General features: G+C 48.5%; 1 protein-coding gene across 6 annotated transcripts in view; it reads left to right on the forward strand.

The window, feature by feature from the left end:
* Positions 1-21120, forward strand: part of PBX3 (PBX homeobox 3) — a 103861-nt gene that overhangs the window by 16792 nt on the left and 65949 nt on the right. The gene's annotated exons all lie outside the window — the stretch shown is intronic.

Raw genomic sequence — 21120 nt, forward strand, 5'->3', positions numbered from 1 at the left:
AGTTCCTGGAGACTCCCAAATGAAAGGGGATGCCAGGCTGGGAATGCAGAGTGCTGGACAGCTGGAACGACGTTATAATTCAGGTAGATTCGGTTAATTTCATATTTAGGGTATTTGTTACATTGCAATGGTAAAATCACTGTAATTTGTGTTACGTGTACATCTAGTGCTGGAATTAAGCAAAGGAACAGGAGCTCGTCCCCCTGCTCCCATTTCAGCTCTCTCAGCCCAGCAGTGGCAGTCATTGATTACAAAACCCCACGTGTGGAAAAGCCCAGGTTGGCTTTTGGGTGTCGTCCTCGTGGTGCCCGTGCGGGCTGCTGGGGCAGCGCTGGTGGGACGGGGTGCCCCGGTTCTGTGCGGGAGCCGTGGCACCCGGCCAGGGCTGGGTGCGAGCTCTTGTTACCGCGCAGGGCTGCGCCTGTTCTCATTTCTTCTTGAAATGGCTTAATTGGTGTCAGCACCCCAGGGATAAAGGCCTCCAACACTGAAATCCACACGATTCACCCTGTCTCTGCTCAGTGTAGGGAAACTGGTAACAACTGGTGGTGAATGAGGAGTGAACGGTGCTGTAACAATACTCGATGATGTTTGGGATGACAGAAATTAATACGCACTTGCTTGAAGAAAGCAATGATTAATGGCAGTGAGCAAGGGAATGCTGTCCCTCCTTTAACTCCACTTTGATGGGGATTGAAAAGCAAAAGGCTGTTTTCATTCTCTCGCACAAGCAGAGGTCATCCAGAGTACATTACAGCAATTTTTTCTCTCTGTTTTTTATTTCATAAATATTATGATAAGCACAGATTAGATAGATTTTTTCACGGAGGCTTAAAAGGCTATTTTGTCTGTTTGCTGTTTGTGCTCAATGAAGAAATTGGATTTCTTCTGTTTACACGTGAGATCGTTATATTCAGTGGAATAATTAGTACAATTAAGAATTTCAAAAGCTCACCATCGTGTTAGTTTTTCTGAGGTTTTACAGATGGAATTTCATGGTCTCCATTTCCAAAGTGCTGAGAGGTCAGAACAAGGCGAGGAGTGTTGCCGAGGAAAGAAAAAAAAAGGTTAAAAATCCAAGATTCCTCATTGAATTGTTGATGTAAATATATTTTGCAAGATCCTCACACTTGTCAGTGGTTTTTTAAGCTATTTGATAAAGAATCTTTATTCTACAAGGAGCCTGAAATAACACAACACTGCTTTGGATAATGAATTCTTCATCTAAGCAGAACTTTAAAACAAAGTACAATGTTGGCATTTTTTTCTTTGAGTGAGAGGGCTGATGCATCTTTGGGATCCGACAGGAAGACATAAATTAATAGAGTTCTGGAGATCAGTTTCTCATTAATAATCCATTTTGTCATGGTTCTTGGCATTGTCAGCCTCAGAGCTGGTTCATATTTTGCTAAAGGATAAAAGCACATGATGTCTTAAGGCACAACATAAGGAGAAGGAGTTTATCATCTTCTGGAAAAACCATCTCTGAAAAAATAGATTGTTTTCCAGGAAATAAATGTCAATTGCGAGTTTTGTGCATTTTTAATCTTCAAACAGGTTTTTTAATGTCTACAGTTGCAAAAATAGACTCGAGTTGGAAGAGGTTGTTGCCAACAGTCGTTGCTTTGCCTTTGTCCTCTCCGCTGGCTTGGGGTTTGATTTTTTAGAAGTTGCAGTGGATTCCAGACCTTTAATTCTACTGGTTTAGAGACTATGGCAGATTGCACCCAATTTAAAACATATAACTGAAAAAAAACTTTGGTTCTTCTTTTGAATGGGTAAACATGAAACCTTTGTTACATTTGCACTTTCCCAGCAGTATGGGACATCTCACAGAGTACTGCACATTCCCCCAGTATTTTCAAATTGGAAAATGTTGCTTTTTCTTGAATGTGGTGACATAAATGGAGTCACCCTTTTGAAGTCTTAAATTTGGTATTTTATGTATCTTAAGGTAGTGGCAGATTGGCAAACAGTGTAACCACCGAAAGTGTTCAGCTTATGCTGTCATCCCAAGTAAGGAAGAACGGAGATCTGATTTAGATGCCTGCCCTTTATTTTATATACTGAAGAGTGACATAATGCAGATCTCCTCAGGAACGCGTGATGTGTTTGGGAAGGATAAAGGGGAGGAAGAAAAGATGACATTAGCTCAGATTGCTTAGTTGTAAGATTTAACTGGGCTCAAACATTTATAATTTAATCAAAGATAAATGGTCTACTTAAAATGGCATTGAGGGAAAGAGTGGGAGATTCTGGACAGAGGGCTGAAGGGAGCTGGGATCCTGCTAGGGTGGTAGTCAGGATGGCCGGGAAGGAAGCAGTGTGTCTGGAATGCTGACCAGAGCTGGCCCATGGAGGAGCAGCTCTGAGCACGATGGGGTGCAGCAGCACCTCGTCAGCGTGTTGGTTGGCAGAGGTGTCGTGGTGGGGGAAGAGACGTTGCTGGGGTGATGCTGGAGGAGCCCCAGGCACGAGGCATCCCTGCTGTGGGTCCCACCGACCCGCGGGTCACCGGCCAGAGATGCAGGCCATGGCCCTAAGTCATTTGCATATAAACATAGCGGTTCCTTTGGATCATCTTTTGGCCTCCATGAGCTTAATGCTGACTGCTCAGGAATGCGCAGGACAGGGAACACTGTGGGTGCCCCCTCCCCACAGTTCCTGGGTGGGTGGGTCAGAGGTGCCGCCTGCCCTGGGTGAGCGCTGGCTGGAGGAGCAGCAGCACTGCCGCTCACCAGGGATGGAGGTGCAGCATTTACCCCATCAGCAGGAACAGTGAACCCTTTCAGGCTTGCTTTGTTGCCTGAAAACAGGGAAGGTTTGAATTATGAAGATTTTGAACATGCTTCCTTCCACAGAGTTGCAAAGGACATTTGTCTCAGCACATTGTAGTGAAATTTTAAAGAGCAGGTTTTGACAGGAGACATTTTGCTGACACAGAATATTTTGTTCACTTCTGACTCTCAAATAAGTGCTACTTCTGTCATAATGATTGATTTATATTCGGTTTAGACCATGCATTTTACATCCTCTTCTTTAGTGCTTATGGCTCCATGGCTTCAGAACAGCCCAGTTTAACACTGGTCTGAGCCTGGCATCACATTCACATTCCACTAATAAAATTGGTTGTAATGAATTGTAGGTATTTTGTGCTATGGTGTATTTAGAATAAAATGATGATTTTTATTATCTCCTGGAAAAAGAAAATTTTAAAAGAAGATTTCTGTTAAAAAATTGTTTTTACAGAGTTGTAATTTAAATTGTTCCTAATAACAGTGCCTCGAAGGCCCCGTGACCTGCGGAATGCTGCTCCCACGGCTTTATTACAGGTGCTCTAAAATTAAGTACTGAGTATCTTTGCCCTCCCTGGGGGTGTTGTGAGCTGCTCCTCCCAGGTCTGGATCAGGCCCTCCAACACCACTGGAAACCTCAGCCTGGGCGGGCAGCTGCTCTGCGTTTACATTAACCCAGTTTCTTCCCTTTATGTGCTGGACAGGCATCTCAGCACATTTCAGTCCATAAATACTTCAGGAAAAAACCCTGGAGCCTTTGCTGTGAGTTTTGTTTGGAACAAACTCCCCAGATAGCCAAATCATTCCCCTGAGAGCAGAACCCTCACTGGAGCATGTGTGAATGAGTGGTTTGAGGCAGGGTAAGCTGGTTTGTGTGCCTTTCTTAGACCATGAAGGGTCTGCTCTCCCTCCAAGTCTGGAACCAGACACCTTCAGCACGTGCAGTTTGGTGTCACTTCATTTCTCAGTGATCCTTTGGCAATGGCATCTGCTAGTTCATGTCTTTGTAGGTGTTTAGGCAGAGCAGGTACCATGCTGGTGGCTGCAGTGTTCCAAGTGCTCAGTGGCACTGCAGTCCGGGAAAAAGAGGAGACCCCAGTATTTTCAGAAAAAGAAATCAATTTGTCCCTGATGGCCACTCCAGTGGGACTGTCTGAATAACAGACTTCCATGTTAGCTGAACCGGGGCAGTTCAGGACAGGCTGCACTGCGGGGCAGGAGTGATGCCAGGGTTCATTCCTCCTGCCCAGGGCTTTGTCCATCAGCACCTCAGAGCAGATGGGGCTGTTCTGGCATGGCTGGCCCTGTGTGGCAATGCCGGCGTGGGCTGTGGGTGCACCAGCCTGCCCCCACCACGGCACGCACCAACCACTTCTGGACAAGGCCTTGGTCTTGCCCTGCAAAATTAATGATCATGAATTAATTATTGAATTATAGTACTGCTCCTTCCCATCTGTAAAAATATCCCTAAGAATCCCTAAGAGCATAGCATGTGAAGAGCTGTGTCAGAGCAGGTGGGGTCCCTGAGCCCTCCCTTGGCTATGGGAGATGATGCTCTGTTCCCAGACCCAGTGAGGAACAGGCAGCACAGAAAGGGTCAAATCCAGCTGCCTTTGGCTTTGCTGCAAACGTATATATATTGAGATATTTATTTCTCAGAGAACGAAGAAGCTAATATTCAACAAAGCTTCAGGAAAAAAGGGCTTCCAAGATGTTACAGATTTTGGAAATATTTGACAATGTTAGCAGCATCAACTACTGACACAAAACCCTCTCTCCAGAAAATCTTTCACAGTTGTGCCAAGAAAAGCAGCTTCGATGGAACATTTTCATAAACTATCATCAGTTATGCAGCAGCAGCTTCACAAATCAGAAATGATATCTTCAGGCACTGCTGTCAAGTGTTATTCAAATAATACCAGCCTCACATTTGAATAACAGCAGACATTTTGAATTAATTAATCAGATGAGATAGTCTAGGCCTTTTCTCATTAGTCTCTGGGTCAGGCATGGAAAGATATATGCGTTGGTGATGATATACTTGTCTTTAATCGTGATTTATGAAGATTTAGGATTGTGTGTGATTTGTCAAAGGTTCTGGGAAAAGGCTGGTGCATATTTCATTACCTAATCTGAGATTGATTTCATGATGCTGAGAGATAGAACCCTATTGTTGGGGGGGCTGGGAAGCACAGGTAGTCACAGCGTCCCAGGGTTTTACTGGCTTATCTTTGTGACTGTCAAACAATGCTGTAAACTTTTACTGCCAGCAGTTAACAATTCCTGCTTTAATTATAGGCAAATTCTTCATTCCGTCCAAAGGGGAAGCTGCAGTAGTTATTTAGTTAAAAAGCATAACAGACCTTATAGCTATGACCCAATGTAAATCATGGACAAAGTTAGCAAATTTCATGGCTTGGTCATGGTGAAAATATAAAATTTCATGGTTTGTCACAGATTAATAGAAAAATCCTATTAAAACTGTGCAAATAACAGCACAACAAGTTAGGTGGAGCTCCCTACATGGCACCTTCCTGCTCACAGCATTTATTTTAGGTTAGAATTGCTGCGAACAACATGAGGCCCTTTGCAAGCTTTTCTCTGCTGCACTGTTTTCTATTCAGTTTAATTAGTAGTTGTTGTTTGGTTTGGACTGAATAATTATCATGTGATTGTTTTGAAGCATTATTTACATGAGAAAGCGTGTGTGACATTGCTGCTGCAGTGAAAGAGGCTTGGGAAATGAAATATTTGAATACAAATGGTGTATTTTTTAAAAAAATCCCTGAGATGGCTATATCTAATAACTCATCAATAATCAGGACTTCTGGTATTGGAACAAGGTCTGAGCCGTGCTGGGCCCTCAACTGCTGCAGCCAAGCGCTGCCCACGTCTCTTAGATCAGCAGACCGTGGCCAAGCCTCGAGTTCCCTGCAGATTGCTAATCACCTACTTCCTCATCTTTAATCAGAAAGTCCATGTCTTTTACTGTTCTTGGTACAATTTTGCAGCCCATCTATCATGGCCACGCGGCTCCGGTGATGCTCCGCGTTGCCCTGTCTCCCACAGCCATCAGTCCTCCTGCTCAGCCTCCTGCACTGACTGAAGGCCAGGGCAGGGCTTTAATACCCAGGGTTTATACTGTTTTATTTTTTACTATTTTGCTTGCATCCAGAATTTTGATCGGCGATTCAGGAATTTGGATGTAGGCCAAGATACTCTAAACACATTGAGCTCTTCCACTCGATCTTCTAGAGGGAGCAGTTTGTGCTGAAGTGGCCAATTTCAGAAGAAAATGGCAGTTGTTCTACATTGGAATAATGATAAAAAAGAATCAAAGTCTCAGAATAAGGACTTTTAAGAATGACATCAAGATAGTCATCACTGATAGCAGTCAGTAACAGCTTTGTATCATAAATAGCCCAGAATTGCACATATGAAGCTTATTTTAAAAATGAGTTTGTTTTTTTTTCATGTGAGACCTTTCTTTCCAAATAGAAGGTTGGGAAACACGTTTTTAGGGGAAGGGTGCAATGGTTCAATAATCACACAAATATGAAATCTCAGCCTTTATGGGAGACAGAATGATAAGCTGGAAAAAAAGAAAAACACCTGAACATGAGAAATCAGTTCATGATTCCTATTTAAGAAAAACACATCAATGAGTGTTTTTTATATCAAGTTTACAATTAACTGTCATCAGGTCACCTCCATCAAGAGCCTCATCTGCACTCTGACCAACCATCAGGTTTGGGGAGTAATTAAAGAATAGCTAATCACAGAATCATTCAGGTTGGAAAAGCCCTCTGAGACCATCGAGTCCAAGGGTTCACCTATCACTGCCAAGGCCACCACTAACCCATGTCCCCAGGTGCCACATACACATGGCTTTTAAATCCCTGCAGGGAGGAGGACTCCGCCACTGCCCTGGGCAGTCTGTGCCAGGGCTTGACAACCCCCTCTGTCAAGCAATTTTTCCCAATATCCAACCTAAACGTCCCCTGGCTCAACATGAAGCTGTTTCCTCTTGACTTGTCACTTGGGAGAAGAGGCTGACCCACACCTGGCTCCAAACTCCTTCAGGTAGTTATGGAGAGCAAGAAGGTTCCCTCTGAGCCTCAGCCTTTTCCTCATCCTTTGTCACTGTGATTCCCCCCACATCCAGTAAGAAATGGACATTCTCCTTAGCCCTCCTTTTGTTGCTAATGTATTTCTAGAAACACTTGATTGCCTCTCACGGCAGTAGCCAGGTGAAGTTGTAGTTGGACTTTGGCCCTTCTAATTTTCTTGAAGCATAACCTTGTGGCAGTAGCTCTCCAATGATGGTGTAGTGGTAATTTGTCTCTTTTCCCCTCACAAATAGGCATGAAATATAGAAGGAAAGAAAAAAAAATTGGTTTGGATTATTGATTAGTGTTTTGCTAATAAGAAATTAAATTTATCGACCACTGCCATTCTCTAGCTCTGCTTCCCCATGAGTTAGTTGGCAGCTGCAGGCGTGTTCAGCAGAGCTGTGGCTGGCCCAGGCTGGCAGCTGCTGCCTCGGGAGAAGGATGTTTAACCCTATTAGTCAGGTCATTTCGCCCTTTTTGTGGAGAGGTCAACAAAAAGAATTCCTTTCTGAAGTCGACTTTCCCAGCTTTCCTTTTGAAAGTGAACGAATTGCACCAGCTTCTGACCATGGTCCAGTGCCCAGATGCTATGAAGGTGGGAGCTGCTGCCAGGTGCCGAGCTGCTGTAGTGATCAATACGGTGTGTAAACTCTACCGTATTTTGGTTAATAGAAGTTACATAGACACAAGTGGGAGGGGAGACCTGGCACATCAGCTCCTGGGGGCTGCTCGGGGCGGGACTCAATGCTCCAGCGGGTGGGAAGGGACAGCCGTGGAGCTGAGTGCCCCCAGCCAGGAGCACTGGGAGCTGCCGGGGAACTGTGCCTCACCCCTCTCTTCTGCCCCAATTGGCTGCAGCTCCAGCCCTGCCCGTGTGCCCGGAGACACTGCTGCAGCCAGCACAGCCCCTTCCCAGGAGCAGCGAGGTGGGCGTGGGTCTGGGATGCACACCCAGAGAGAGCGTGGTGCAGCGCGAGGCCAGTTGAGGAAGTGCCTCGAGTTTTCCAGCATTGCCAGTCAGAGCAAAGCATTTGATTTGTAGGAATCACTGAGTACTGAGCCTGTGGGTCGTGTGGCCTTTGGGAAGATGATAGCTGGGTCCCTGCGTGACTGTTGGCTCCGCTCACGGAGCTTTCCCACGCTGCAGAGTGCAGAGTGCAGTGCAGTTGCAGTACAAACATACACTTCTGTATATTAAGCATGTGCATTAATATATTATTATTACTTGGACTAATAACAAATAGTAGTCAGTCAGTGAGATAAAAAAGGACAGAGTTCAATAGTAATTCGCAGACAGCTTAGCAATTACCCAGACAGCTTGCAGTCAGAAAAGCTGCTCAAATCTAGGATTACGAACTACACCGATGGCAGCTCTGCTGGGTGGGGTTTCACAGGACGATGTGTGCACATAGCTGTGGGACTTGGTTCCAGCGCTCCTCCTGAGGAACTTCTCCTTTACAAGCCAGAATCAACAACCGTAAAAAACCCTCCAAAAGCCAGGAGGCTGGTTTCCAGAACCAGTCAAAATTATTTTTAAGTACTTTTTTCGGTATCGGAAAGATGTCTGTGCTTGCAAGGATCTTGGAGATTTTCATCCTTAATGGCATAAATCCCAAATTCATTTCTGTGACAATAATCAGCATCAAACCACATGTGTGGCAACACAGATTTCGTGGTTTTGTTTTCCAAATCAGTGTGTTTCCTTGCTTTATGAGTGAGGGTGGCTTCTCTCCTCATTACCTTGGCTGGTTTCATTAATTCCTGTACTGTTTTCTGCACCTACTACCCTGCCCTGGCAGGGGAGGGATGCCCAGCAGAAGGCTGAGGGAGCACTTAAGTGCCATCTAAGCCTCGAGGCATAATCTCAAAACTTCTTTAGGAGTGGGGTCAGCAGAGCTGGCGTCAGTGTTCAGCACGCTCTGGGTGCGGGGGTCACGGGGGATGCAGCAGACCTGGGGCTTGGAGGACTCATCCACTGCTCGTGCTCCATGGCACCAACCCGGGAGAGGAGAGACTTCAGATACAAACCTTGCATTTGAAGCACTCGAATGTCAAAGGAGTGCTGTTGGATTTTTAGGGCAGTACATGATTTTTTTATGGGGTGCATTAAATTCTGCTCCTCCAGCGGGCGTTAAAGCCACCTCATCACTCGGCACCGGAGGGGAGCACTGGCTTGGGAGCAGGAAAGGCAGCTGTTAAGAGATTTCCATCTCAGCAGTCTCTTATGCCAATAGGACTGTGATTTGGGAATATAACAAGGCTTTGGGGACTAAAGTTAATAAATAACTGGTGTATTCCCTTTCCTTCTCCCTGTGCCTGGCCCTAATGCCATCTCAACCTGAGCAATTATCAGTCCCTGGACTGATGGATTTGACATAACCTCATACATTCTTTAAGCACAAAGCCTTCACAACAAATTTTGCTTCGAAAAGACTGTTGAATGGAGAAAAGGTCACTTGGCTGGTTGAGTGTCTGCAGTTGGACACTGGCAGTAAGTGCTGTGTTTGCAGTGCTGGATTTGATCCCCTTGGTTGGAGTGAGCCAGGTGCAGGGTCTGTATTTTAGATCACGTTTCTCCTGCCAGAGGGGACAGAAGGGTAGCTTGGAATTATCTCCATGAATTCACACTTCCTTTCAGTCCTTGCATTTAAGCCTCTCTTCAGCTTCCGTTGCAGTTTCTCTGTCCTCATCCCATTCTGTAGGTATGCAGGATGGAGTTTAGCGATGATGCCATAGCAACTATATCACAATACAGAAATTGTAATGGTTTAAATCTTCAAACTTGTATAACAAAGTTAATGAAAGCCTATCAGAAATGTACATGCCACATGTGTTTAGAAGTGGTTTTAAATTTAGCTTTAAATTTGCAAGCCAAATTCTCAGGAATGTTCTCAGGAATTCCAGAGCTGCCCCACAGGGAGTGAGAACACAGTTGTCCATGTGTTCTGCTCCAGAAAACACATGGCTGGCAAGGGACAAAGCCTGCTGTGTCCCTGTGAGCCCACTCCCCTGAGCCTTGGTGTGAGGCTGGAAATGATATCCCAAAATGTTTGCGTTTGGATGAATCCAGGATGGATCCGTCATCTTCCTCCTTAGCCATGAAGTACTGCAGACTCAGCAGAGCAAGAAGAAAGAGCAGTAAGGGCTGTTCTGTGTCCTTGGCTTTCTCCCCCTCCACGAGAGTGAGTCTGATTCACACTGGGTGCTCCAGCCGGACAGATTCCTTTCTGCAGAGTGGTGCTGGCCATGGATCTGCTCTTTCCCAGCCTGTGTCTCCACCTTACCCACGGACAAGGTTCGTGCTCCCTGTGAGGCAGCTCTGGAGTTTCTGAGCAGCGGGAGGGGGCAGGCGGTGGTGTTGGTGTGTGGCTGATCGCCGGGCTCCCCGTGCTGTGGTGCACACCCCGTTTCAGCTGTGCGCTACGGTGACGGAGCATCGTCTCCGGGGGGACAGCGGAGCCGCTGCTGGCGCTGCAGCCGCGTGCTCTGCCTGCCGCCGCAGAGTCGATTAGTGCAGCAGTGACATTTTGTTATCTGAGAGACAGAAGCTGGAAGTGTTCTTGAAAGCACAACCTCCAGCACCAGGCGGGTGACACGGGTGGGGGCACCTCTGCCCCGCACACAGCTGCCCGCTGTGGGTGGGAGAGCCTGCCAGCAGCGGCACCGGCTCCTCCTCTGTTTGCCTGTGCAAGCAGAGCGTCCCCCTGGGCACATCTCCCTGCCCTTCCCAGCCCCTGCCATATGCAGGAATTGCACCACTGTGATGCCAGGAGAGGGGATGGCAGGGCCGCTGTGGGTTGGAGACTCCACTGGCTCCAGCCCCCGGCCCTCCGGCCAGGGTTTGGGCTGCTGGGTGTCCGTGCATGGAAGGACCAGCCACGCTGTCCTGGGGCTCTCCCTGCACTGTGCACGTCGGGGTCATGGCCAGTGGCACGACAGCCGTGGGCATTCCCTGCTCCAGGCACGCTGCCCCTGTTCCCACAGCGCGGGGACAGGTGGTGTCTTCACTGGTTCTGCTCTGGCACCGTCACAGGCTAGTCCTGCTTGCCAGCAGAAAAAGAGGATGTCTGGTTATTCTTGGAGCAGGCAACATGTAGTTTCTGTAGGATAATGCTAAAGTACTTGCACTGTGTTAAAAAAATTAATCCACTTGTATTGCTACTGGAATTGGAGCCTGATTAGGATTGTTCCAGTACTGTAGTTTTAGCTTTTAATTACTTACTACATTACACAGTATCTACCAGTGCTAATAGAGTACAGAACTGTCATAGCTTTTGTTTTAAAGTACAGGACTGTGTGGTGCTTAATTGTGGAACAGTGTTGTTCAATTACATCTGAAAGTGTTTAATAAAGTATGGCACAGAAACGCAAATCGGAGTGGCATGTGTTAATTGGTGTCCGCGTCATTGACTCCATTTGGTTACGGCGATCGCTGCGAGATGAGGACTGAGTGGCAGGTTGCCCACATGGAGTCTTCAGCCCCAACTCTTATCTGTACCACTGGCACATGCCTGTGCTCTCCCACATTTGTGCAGATTTTCACACCACGCACACACACGGTGTTATGAAGCATCAGTGGTTGTATCCCCTGCCCCGCCCCATTCTTGGCTGGCAGAGCACTGTGGCCATGGCACAAGGAGCTCTGGACACGACCCAGAGAGCTGGTCCCTTTCTCCAAGAACAGCTCAGGACCCCCCAAGCAAGGCCTCCTGTTGCCCACCATTGCTTTTATCCTTTTGCTCCCCATTCCGAGAGGCTGGGGCACTGGGGGCTGCCCCACGGCTGAGTCGGCTCCCCCAGAGTGGGCTCTGCTGTCCAGAGCCAGTTCCCAGATGCAAACAAAGTGGTACTTACAGTATTTCCTGAGTGGTGGTATTTTTCATATCAATGTTCTACTTTTTACCTGATTTCACTGAAATATTCTCTTCTGGAATAAACATTTCAGCACATCAGGTTTGTTCCATAAGGGTTGATTGTCAAATTACAGCCTTCCTTCCTGCGAGTGCTGTGCTTTGGTATGGGATCAAATTGCATTAGGTATTTTTTCCTCCAGTAGAAACACAGAATAATAGTGATATCTTTGTTGTATCATATTTCTGAATGAAAAATAATCACAAACAGATTTTCATGCGGCGTTGCTGCAGAGCAGAAATGCTTTTCCTGCCAGCCAGCCTCTCAAGGTGGTGCTGGGCTGGCCCAGGGGGTTTGGCTGGCGTCCCCTGCACAATTCAGTGTCCCTCGATATGCTCACCACACACACTTTCTACATTTTCTTGCCTGTGGTCCTCAAAGCCACCTAGCATGCAGGTCATGTGCCCTTAATTTTCATTATGAATGGAGAGTAAAACGTGAAGGTTATTGCCTGGCAGTACAAATGCACTGGGTTTTTTTATTTAGAAGCTCTATTAGAAGTGTCAGGAGTCCCATAACAAAGCCGGGCGAATATCCGCAGAGACACCTTGTTGAGAAAGGCAACTTGGTTCTAAAAGGTTTGAATATGAATGTGGTTGTTTCTAATCAAGCAGTCCTTGAAAAGAATTCCCCTCTAGTACTTACCTCTTTCTTTTTTTTAACCTTTTTCCTTGTAATCTGTCTGTATTTCTCCTCAGGAAACGCTCCTCATGCTAGCCTGCAATGGGCGGGAGGAAGGCACAGCCAGGAGGGGAGAGTGGGGCTGGGCAGGGAAACCACATCTAAACATCTCCACATCTAGAAGTGTAGCTCAGGATTCAGGATGGATATGGTCAGAAAACTGCTGTCTTTTCAAAGTGAGCAGCCTGGGGAAAGTGGGCCAGTTTGGGGGTTTTTGGGGACCACAGCAGACGCACCTGCTGGGGCAACACAGCTGTCTTGGACAAAACCAAATCCTTTAATTTAGGGCAGGGAAATGGATATATTTTGGACTTTGTCCATTCCTTGGACAAATGCATCCAGACATGTGGGACGTGCAGGCTGGTGCTGATGTCTGCAGTGGATGCTCCCTTACCCTAAGCAGGCACCCACCAAGGTTTCCCTGGCACCAGCATGGTGTCCCCATCCCCACGGGAACGCTGCTGCCAAGTGGGAAATGTGCTCATGTTTGAGCCAAACGGCAGGTGAAAAATTAAGTCCTAAATACTTTCCCTTTCCCTAAGTCAGTGTATTTATTCCAGCTTAGCAGTGACCATTGTGGCTGTGGTAACCTGCAAAGCTTGGGACCAGGTGAGGACAGGGACACCCCCAGGAACTGCCATGTCCCACTGGCCGCTTGTGGCAGTTCCTGAAATCCGCCCAACCTCACATTCCAGTGCCACGCATGGCTCCATGTAAATAACATGTCCAGTGCCACGATGGTGTGGGCGGGCCTGGGCCTCGGCAGGCTCCTTCTGGAGAGGGGCGCAGCGTCCCGACAGAAGTGTCCCCTGTCCCTCCTGCTGGCTCCTGTGGGGCACAGGGCCGGGCTCCTGTGCCCTGACCATGCTCCCTGGGCACATCTTGGCTCCGATGCTTTCAGCGCACTTACAAAATCTCCCTTCTTTTTCTTTTTTTTTATAAATTGTCAGTGTTTTTTCCCTCTACGAACCTGTAGCATCTGGCAGCAGGAAAGTACAGTAGGACTCGCTGGCACTGTGGTGTAGAGCCTCGAAGAATTCCGTATTGTGACAACACATCAAAATAAATTGCTGTCAACAGACCAAAACACCAAGTGCTGTGATTCTGTCTGACGTGTGAAGACTCAGACAGGCTGTCTTGACAAGTTGTGGTGGAGCACCTGCAATTGGCAGAAGACAGTGATATAAATCTGATTTGCCTGATATGCAGCACCTAGATATCGTTAATATTGGTGACAATAACTCTGCATAACATTCCCCAGACATACATCTGATTTTTTGTCTATTACTTGTGTTGTTTTTTGTCACTCTCTGATCCTGGCTCTGCTTCTTTTCCCTGCTCAGGGTCTACCTAGGAATTGCTTGGAATAATAAGCCGTGTTAAAAAAGGTAATAACAAATTAAGGTTTAGTTCAGCCTCTTCTTGAGCAGGAAAAGGCAGCGCTTGGCCCAGCTGCTCAAGGCAAAGGATACACCATGAAATTTTATTTTACACTAATCATAAAAATAATCATGGTGGAAGTTGTATTAATTCCCTCACTTGCAGCCCAAACATTTAAAATAGCAGGTTCAATGCCAGGAGCTGCAGTAAATCTTTTCTGAAACGTCTGTGGTTTTAAACTCCTGGAAGAGGAGCAGGATCATTGAATAGGTGGTTAATTTTTACCTTTCATTACCAATAAATGGTAATTCTTTACAGTAGCAGGATATATCACAGCTGGTTTATGAACGTGTGAGACGTACCTTGGCTCTGGAGTTTAATTACTGGGAGTTAACGCTGTCGTCTCTGCATCAACCCTTCCTCACGGGCACTGGTGGGATGGGTTTCATCTGGCACGGGCAGTAAGAGAACACAATGGCCCATGTGAACTGGAATTTCTCCTGGTCGCCGTCCCCTGGGCGTTTGCAGCTCTGGGATTTGAGACATTTGTGCATGTGGCAGTCACCAGTGATCCTGTTTTGCTGGTGACTGTTGGTTTTGGGGCTGGAACCATCCCTGGAGCCCCAGTCTGGGCTGGGGCTGTGTGCGTGCCCCAGGTGGGTCCTGGCATGGAGCTGCTCAGGGTGCGTGTCGCGCCTGGGCTGGCACGGGGACGGTCCCAGCGTTCGGGGGGAGCCACCAGGGCTGGGGTCAGACATGAGGAGGCCACTGACTCACGGCACTGTGGAGGCCTGCAGTGCTCCTGGTCTCAGGGCTTGTTTTTGTCAAACATTCAGGAACTCCTTTGGCAGCGAACTTGGGCGATGTCACCGTCCAGTCTGAGGGGCTGCAAGAGCAGAAAAGAGGTTTTTGAAATTACCATTCATTCTTGTCTGTATTGTTATTTTATCCCTTAAAGGCTGCTAATGAGAAATAGAGCCTCATTATGATTTTAAGGATGAGAGAGGAAGGCTTTTAATTAATGATATGTAAATGGTCTTGAATTGATTATGTTAGAATATCAAGAGAGATGGGTAGAAGCTGTGGTGTAATATATTTTAATTAAGAATTAATTAAAAATGATGGCAATTTCATAAAGCCTCACAGAAAATAGTGGAATTTACTTTCTGTCAGGAGTAAATTAGCCAGTGATTAAATAAAGGGCCTGCATTAATAGTGGAGTTATTTTTAAACTGTGCTATGAAGAATTGTGTAATTTTCCCTAAATAAGTAAAATAAAAATGTAATGTTTGCAAACAAGTTTTGGAAATGACGGAAGAATGCAAACTTAGTTTTCTGCCCTCCTTTTGCTACAATCCTTTGGAGAGTGGCTTGGAGGGGTTGATAGAGGGTATAACCCGTGGTTTGGGTAGGCAGGGCCCAGCCCAGGGCTGTGGTGGTGCAGGGCCTCGGTGGGGACAGCGGGAGGGACCTGTCTTAGGTACCTGGGGTCGGTACCTCCAGAGCTGCTCCTGCTCCTGCCCAGCACCCCTGGCCTCCTCCTCTGCACACACACATCTCTGTATCTGCTGCTGGGAGTGCTCTGGGCCAGAGCGTGGGAGATACTTCTGTTGTTCCCTTGCTGTGGGGCCAGCCAGTGCCTCTCCTGGCCGTGACTGTGCCCAGGTTTGGGGGTCCCATTCCCAGCTGGCGGGCAGAGCCCACCCTGCACTGGCACTCTTGGCTGAGAGCAGACCCCGCACATCACTGGGGCAATGCTGGCATCCTCCAGGTGCCATGAAGGATCCCAGGTGCCACAGCTGTCCCTTCGGGGTGAGCAGGGAGGTGTCCCCTCACCTTCCATCTTCGAACACCTCTGGGAAACCTCAGCTGGGCCTTCCTGCCCCCAGCACCACCCCTGGCCAGGGGATCCACCCACCTCTGCCCCGTGCAGGGGGCACAGTGGGGTTGGCACAGTGGGGACAGCTGCTCTGCTGTGGGGGAACCGTGGGGGGACGCCTGCCCCTCACTCTCTTGTGGAGCCTGGGCGAGGGAAGATCAACAACAGGGGTTTGCCGGGCATGTGCCCCATCTCCAGGGCACGTCTCCTGGGGATGGGGGCTGTGCACTGGTGCACACCTGGGGAACAGACCAGGCTTGTAAAAACCCTGCAGGGGTTTCCGTGGGTCTGGGAAGGCCCTGGGCTGGGGCAGTGCTCCCATGCTGGCGTGTTCCAGGAGTTCCATGGCCTGGCACATGCTCTGCTGTAAATGGGCTTTATGCACTTGTTTAGGCTGCTGCTCACTAAAGAGCATTGCCATGGCAACTGCTCCGTCACATGCTGTACACTCATGCTGTCGCCAAGATAAAGAGCACATTTTAAAGCAGCATATTCTTAATGTCGATGTCCTAAAATGCAATTTTTGATTATTATTATTATTTTTCTGGGAGAATATTTGTGATAAGCAACCATGTCTCCTCAGTGTCTCTTAACTCCTTTTACTACTACTCTGCTGGCAGACGACCGTGTGCCTGCGGTAATTTCTTTTTCATTTGTAGAGTTCCACATAGAGATCATGAAATATTTGTTAGTTCAAGTCACAGTGTGGGGCCTCATGTCAATGGGATGCGGGCGGTTGTGTGGTGTTCAGCAGAGCAGGGCTCTGTGCCGCTCCCAGCGCGGCGGTGCCCGGTGCCCGACACGTGAACCTGCAGCCATGCCTCTCCCAGCCCGCAGGAGAGCAGGCCCTGTGCAGCTGGCATGGCCACACTGCTGGAGAGGGACCGTGTCCGGCAGGAGAGCAGGCCCTGTGCAGCTGGCATGGCCACACTGCTGGAGAGGGACTGTGTCCGGCAGGAGAGCAGGCCCTGTGCAGCTGGCATGGCCACACTGCTGGAGAGGGACTGTGTCCGGCAGGAGAGCAGGCCCTGTGCAGCTGGCACGGCCACACTGCCCAGGGAGGGACTGTGTCCGGCAGGAGAGCAGGCCCTGTGCAGCTGGCATGGCCACACTGCTGGAGAGGGACCGTGTCCGGCAGGAGAGCAGGCCCTGTGCAGCTGGCACGGCCACACTGCCCAGGGAGGGACCGTGTCCTGCCACATGTGCCTCTTCTCCACTGCCTGAGAGATGGGGAGCTGCCATCGGTGTCGCCCATCCCCGTGCCACAGGACAGGCCCAGCAGTGGATTTGGCTCTCACAGCGGCGCTGCCGTGGCTGCCCTGCTTCCATCCCAGCCACAAACAGCTCATGGAATGCAGGTTACCTGCCTCTGCCCACTGCCACCAGAGGCTTGTCACAGGCTGGGGAGCTGTTTTCGAAAATATTTGTGGAAAGTTCTTCCCAACTTGCTGCCCAGCCTGGAGGAGAGGAGAGCAGGGGCAGCAAGGCTGCGAGGTGGTTGTTAAATTGAGTCAAAGCCCCTCAGCCACGTTCCCTGTGCAGCGCCATGTCCCGGCCCCTCACTGTGTCATCTCAGCCTCTCTGCCCGGCTGGCACTGCAGCCAGGCCATGCCACACCAAAGGTTCTCTGCGGGAGAAAGGGCTCCCAATGCAGCCTCCACAGGTGTGTCCTGCTTGCATTTTCATCCTGTCTGTTTGAAGCTCCAGTCTTTGCTCCTTCAGTATTTTGCTGAGAACAAGAGGCATATGGATGGCTCTTGGAAGATGTGACTCCACAGGCCGGTTACACAGGGCAGGGATGGAATGAGTGTGTTTCTAAGAAACTTTGTTTTTTCTCTAAGCTACTTTTATGTGACTTGAACCAGAATGTGTGTGGGAGCTCGGTCTCTGCAGTCAGCTGGGACAGGGCTCTAGCCGTGCTGGCAGGTAGGACTGGGCACTCTTGCTGTTCGGTGGCACACCCGTTGCTGGGAATATTAATTCCATTCCCTATAGTTAATAACTCAGCATCCCTGTGCACAAGGGCACCAGAATAAAAGAGGGGAAGGGTTGTTTTTGGTGCAGAGAGCTTCAGTCAGCTGGCTCATCAGAGCTGGAGGAGTGATCCAGGGGCTGGAAACTACCTCAGAATTAACTTCATTGGGTTTTAGATCAGGACTCATCTCATCTGGAAAAAACATTCATATAATCCCCATTGTGTGTCTCATCATAATCCTCCTCCTCGTCTTCTGAAGGCAGTGAAAGGTACAGAACAGCAGCAGTGCTCCCAGAATAGTGGAAATTTTCTGTAGGATTTCGTGGTTTGTCATATGTGTGGGCACCTGCCAGGCCCCGTGCTCCGTAGCTCGCTCCCCCGCTCTGTGTGTGACATCCTGACAGGGGGGCTTGGTCGCAAACCAGCCCTTGTTCCCAGCTACAAAGACTGGAAGAATTAACATTCCTCAGCAATTATCCAACCATCTTAATTACTTGCCTGATATTCTGTCTAGATATTAGCTGCCCAAATCATGTTGGGATTTTCCAGACACAACTTCTGGCCAGTTTGTTAGCCAGGGGACTAAAAAGGAAGTAGAAAATCAGAGTAAAAATTGCTGCAGTGCTCTACGTAGTATTCCAGCTGAGCCTGGAAGTGCTGGTAGCTCCTTGTGCCCAGTGCCACAGGGATGAGGAGGGCTGGGGAGGCAATGCCATACTGGAAGTGTTGGCACACACTGCATGTGCACGTGTGCTCCAGGAGCAGCCCAAGCTGCAGCCACAGCTCTGGTGAAGTTCCAGCCCAGGTCCTGCCCCTGGCCTGCCCTGGGTGCCCTCGGCTGCGGGGAGCAGGGCTGGGAACATGCAGCACAGCCACAGTCCCTGGCCCTTGCCCCCGGCGCCCGGCCCTTGGGAGCAGCGCTGCCTGTGCAGCCAGGCTGTTCACACCAGGATGCTCCTGCACATTAACATGCCGGGCGTGAGATATCTGTATCATCTCGCTCCCATCCTGCCTTACTGACTGCAGGAAAAGGCCATTTTTTATCAGTTTCTGCTTTAGTGGAGCAAAAGGTCCTTTGGTTCCCATCCACTGTCTTGAAATGCAGAGTGTGTCATTGAAGAAAGCTCACAGGTCAATCAAATGCCCCTGAAACTTTCTTTCCCAACCAGGACATCTCCATCCTTCTGGCTGCAGGAGCTGGAACAAAAGCCCAGCCTGGCTCCGGCTGGTTTATGTTGTACCACAAATGGCCAATAAAAGTTTGTCATAACAGGAGCTCTGTAAGCAGAAGGACATGGGTGATAGTTTACAGCTCTTGTGCTGTCTGGTGCCATTCATTAGCAGGTTCCATGCTAGTAATGAAATTTTACAGGTTGATCATTTAAATGCAGGTTAGAATTAATTTTGATGATCCAGCTGGAAAAGTATCAGATACTGGTCAGTCTGCCTTTTTCCCCCCAGTCAATACATTGAGTGACACGAGGCCCAACACCCCCAATCAGGCAGTAGTTTACTCATCATAAGGTTATTCATCACAGGGGCTTTGACCCCAGTGCAGGGGCGAAGGATGGAGGGGTTTGGGTGGAAAGGGAGCACGGCAGTGGTGCTACGGCATCATCTCTGCCAGTGCTTCTGTAAATCGTGCCCTGAACCCTTGGTGTGATAGAGGAGAGCCGCAGCACAGGTCTCCCTCTCTCTTTGTTCTGGGATGAGCACACGCCTGCTCTCAGCAGCGATGGTGATCAATGAGCAGCGCCTGGAATCACACTGGCGTGGAGGGAGCGAGCCGGAGGGCGATCCCCCGAGAGCGGCGATTGGAGCGCCGTGCTTCCGAGCGAGCGAGGAGGGAGACAGACAGGTTGTTTGAGAAAATTCCCTTTAGACCAAACACTGATGCTGAGCTGAGCTACAAACGCTTCTGCTGTACGAAGTGCAACTTTATCAGTGCTCTGGGTTAAATGCTGCTCCTGGAACGTACCGTGCGCTCTGCCTGCTGGCTCCTCCGGCTGTGTCCTCCCGCAGCTTGTCAGCATCAACTGTGCAGCAAGTCTGACTGTTATTGCACTAATTAATTACTTAATTTTTCAATAGACATTTTAATCTTTATTTTTATGTGAAATTTCCCCTTGTTAGTGCCCCAGAAGGGGTGAGTGTGTTGGCAGGGAGGGGCAGAGGGACAGGACCCCGCCGAGCAGCGGTGGCCCTGTGTCCCAGGGCACACTGTGCTCTGCTGCTTGCAGGTGCCCACTCTGTGGCAGAGTGGACATGGAGCACAGCTGGAGATGTGGGGTTTTCAGTGATTCAGTGTGTCTTTAATGAATTTTACAATCATGTGCAAGTCCTTCCTCTTTAGAATGACCTCGTTGGCAGTTTGCTCCAGTATCAGACGTAAATCCAGTACCAGCTCATGTCTTCAATGGAAAATGCAGTATTGTAGAACCATTTCAACATTTACTTCAGGAATTAGGGGATATCTAATTAAATGTTTGGCATCTGCAATGTGCAAGTTTTGGTGTAGTGATATAAAAAATGTGAAATGTTAATATAAGGTTAATTTTGACCAATTCAACAGCTTGCTTTTAAGTTTCCCATTGACAGCCAAACTGCAGGGTTTAGTGCTAAGCTCCACATTGCAGCTTATCTCTCCTTAATTAAAATTAAAATGTGAGCAACAACACAGAGATATTTTGCAGCATCCTGGAAGAGGAGAAGCAGAAGCTCGAGTGATGGTTGTTTAATAAGATTATAATTGGAGAGTTAAAGCCTTGTGATCTATGTGAAGACTGGTTTGGTGCTGGTGCGGCTCCGTGGCAGGCGAGCCCCAGGTGCCTGGCCAAGCATCCCTCGCCGACATCTGGAACCAGTTGCAATACATCACTGTCAAAACTGCTTTCTATACGTATCTGCATTTACACATTAGTTACTCGCGCAGCACTCATCAAAAAAGCTGAACAATCTTGACACGGTGTCCCTGGTGGAACGGCAAAGGTGAACCGAAGTTGGGAGGCAGTGTCTCGCGTCACTGTCTGCTGAGCTTTTACAACAGGAAGCCTGATTAAAACTGAAAGGAAAAATTTATCGTCAGCTTCTGCTTTGTATCATTTTTACCTACAAAAAGAGTATTTTGTTTCATACAAAGTAGTTGATAGTGGGGCCAGAGGTGCTCTTCACTTTCATCACTATCTTCACTGCAGTGGTGCTTTGCTGGGCCAGTCATCATGCAGGGCTTCAGACAGCCTTTGGGTGCCTGATTATCCACAGAATTCCCTCTTTCTTGCCCAGTTCTTGCTCTGAATTACAGAATGCATCTATGGTTCATTCAGGTTTGTTGCACAGGGACTGATGAAACACGGACTGAGTAAGTCCAGGCAGGGTGTTGCCTTTACT

The sequence above is a fragment of the Aphelocoma coerulescens genome, chromosome 17 (genome assembly GCF_041296385.1).
Source record: "Aphelocoma coerulescens isolate FSJ_1873_10779 chromosome 17, UR_Acoe_1.0, whole genome shotgun sequence".
In the NCBI taxonomy this organism is placed as follows: domain Eukaryota; kingdom Metazoa; phylum Chordata; class Aves; order Passeriformes; family Corvidae; genus Aphelocoma; species Aphelocoma coerulescens.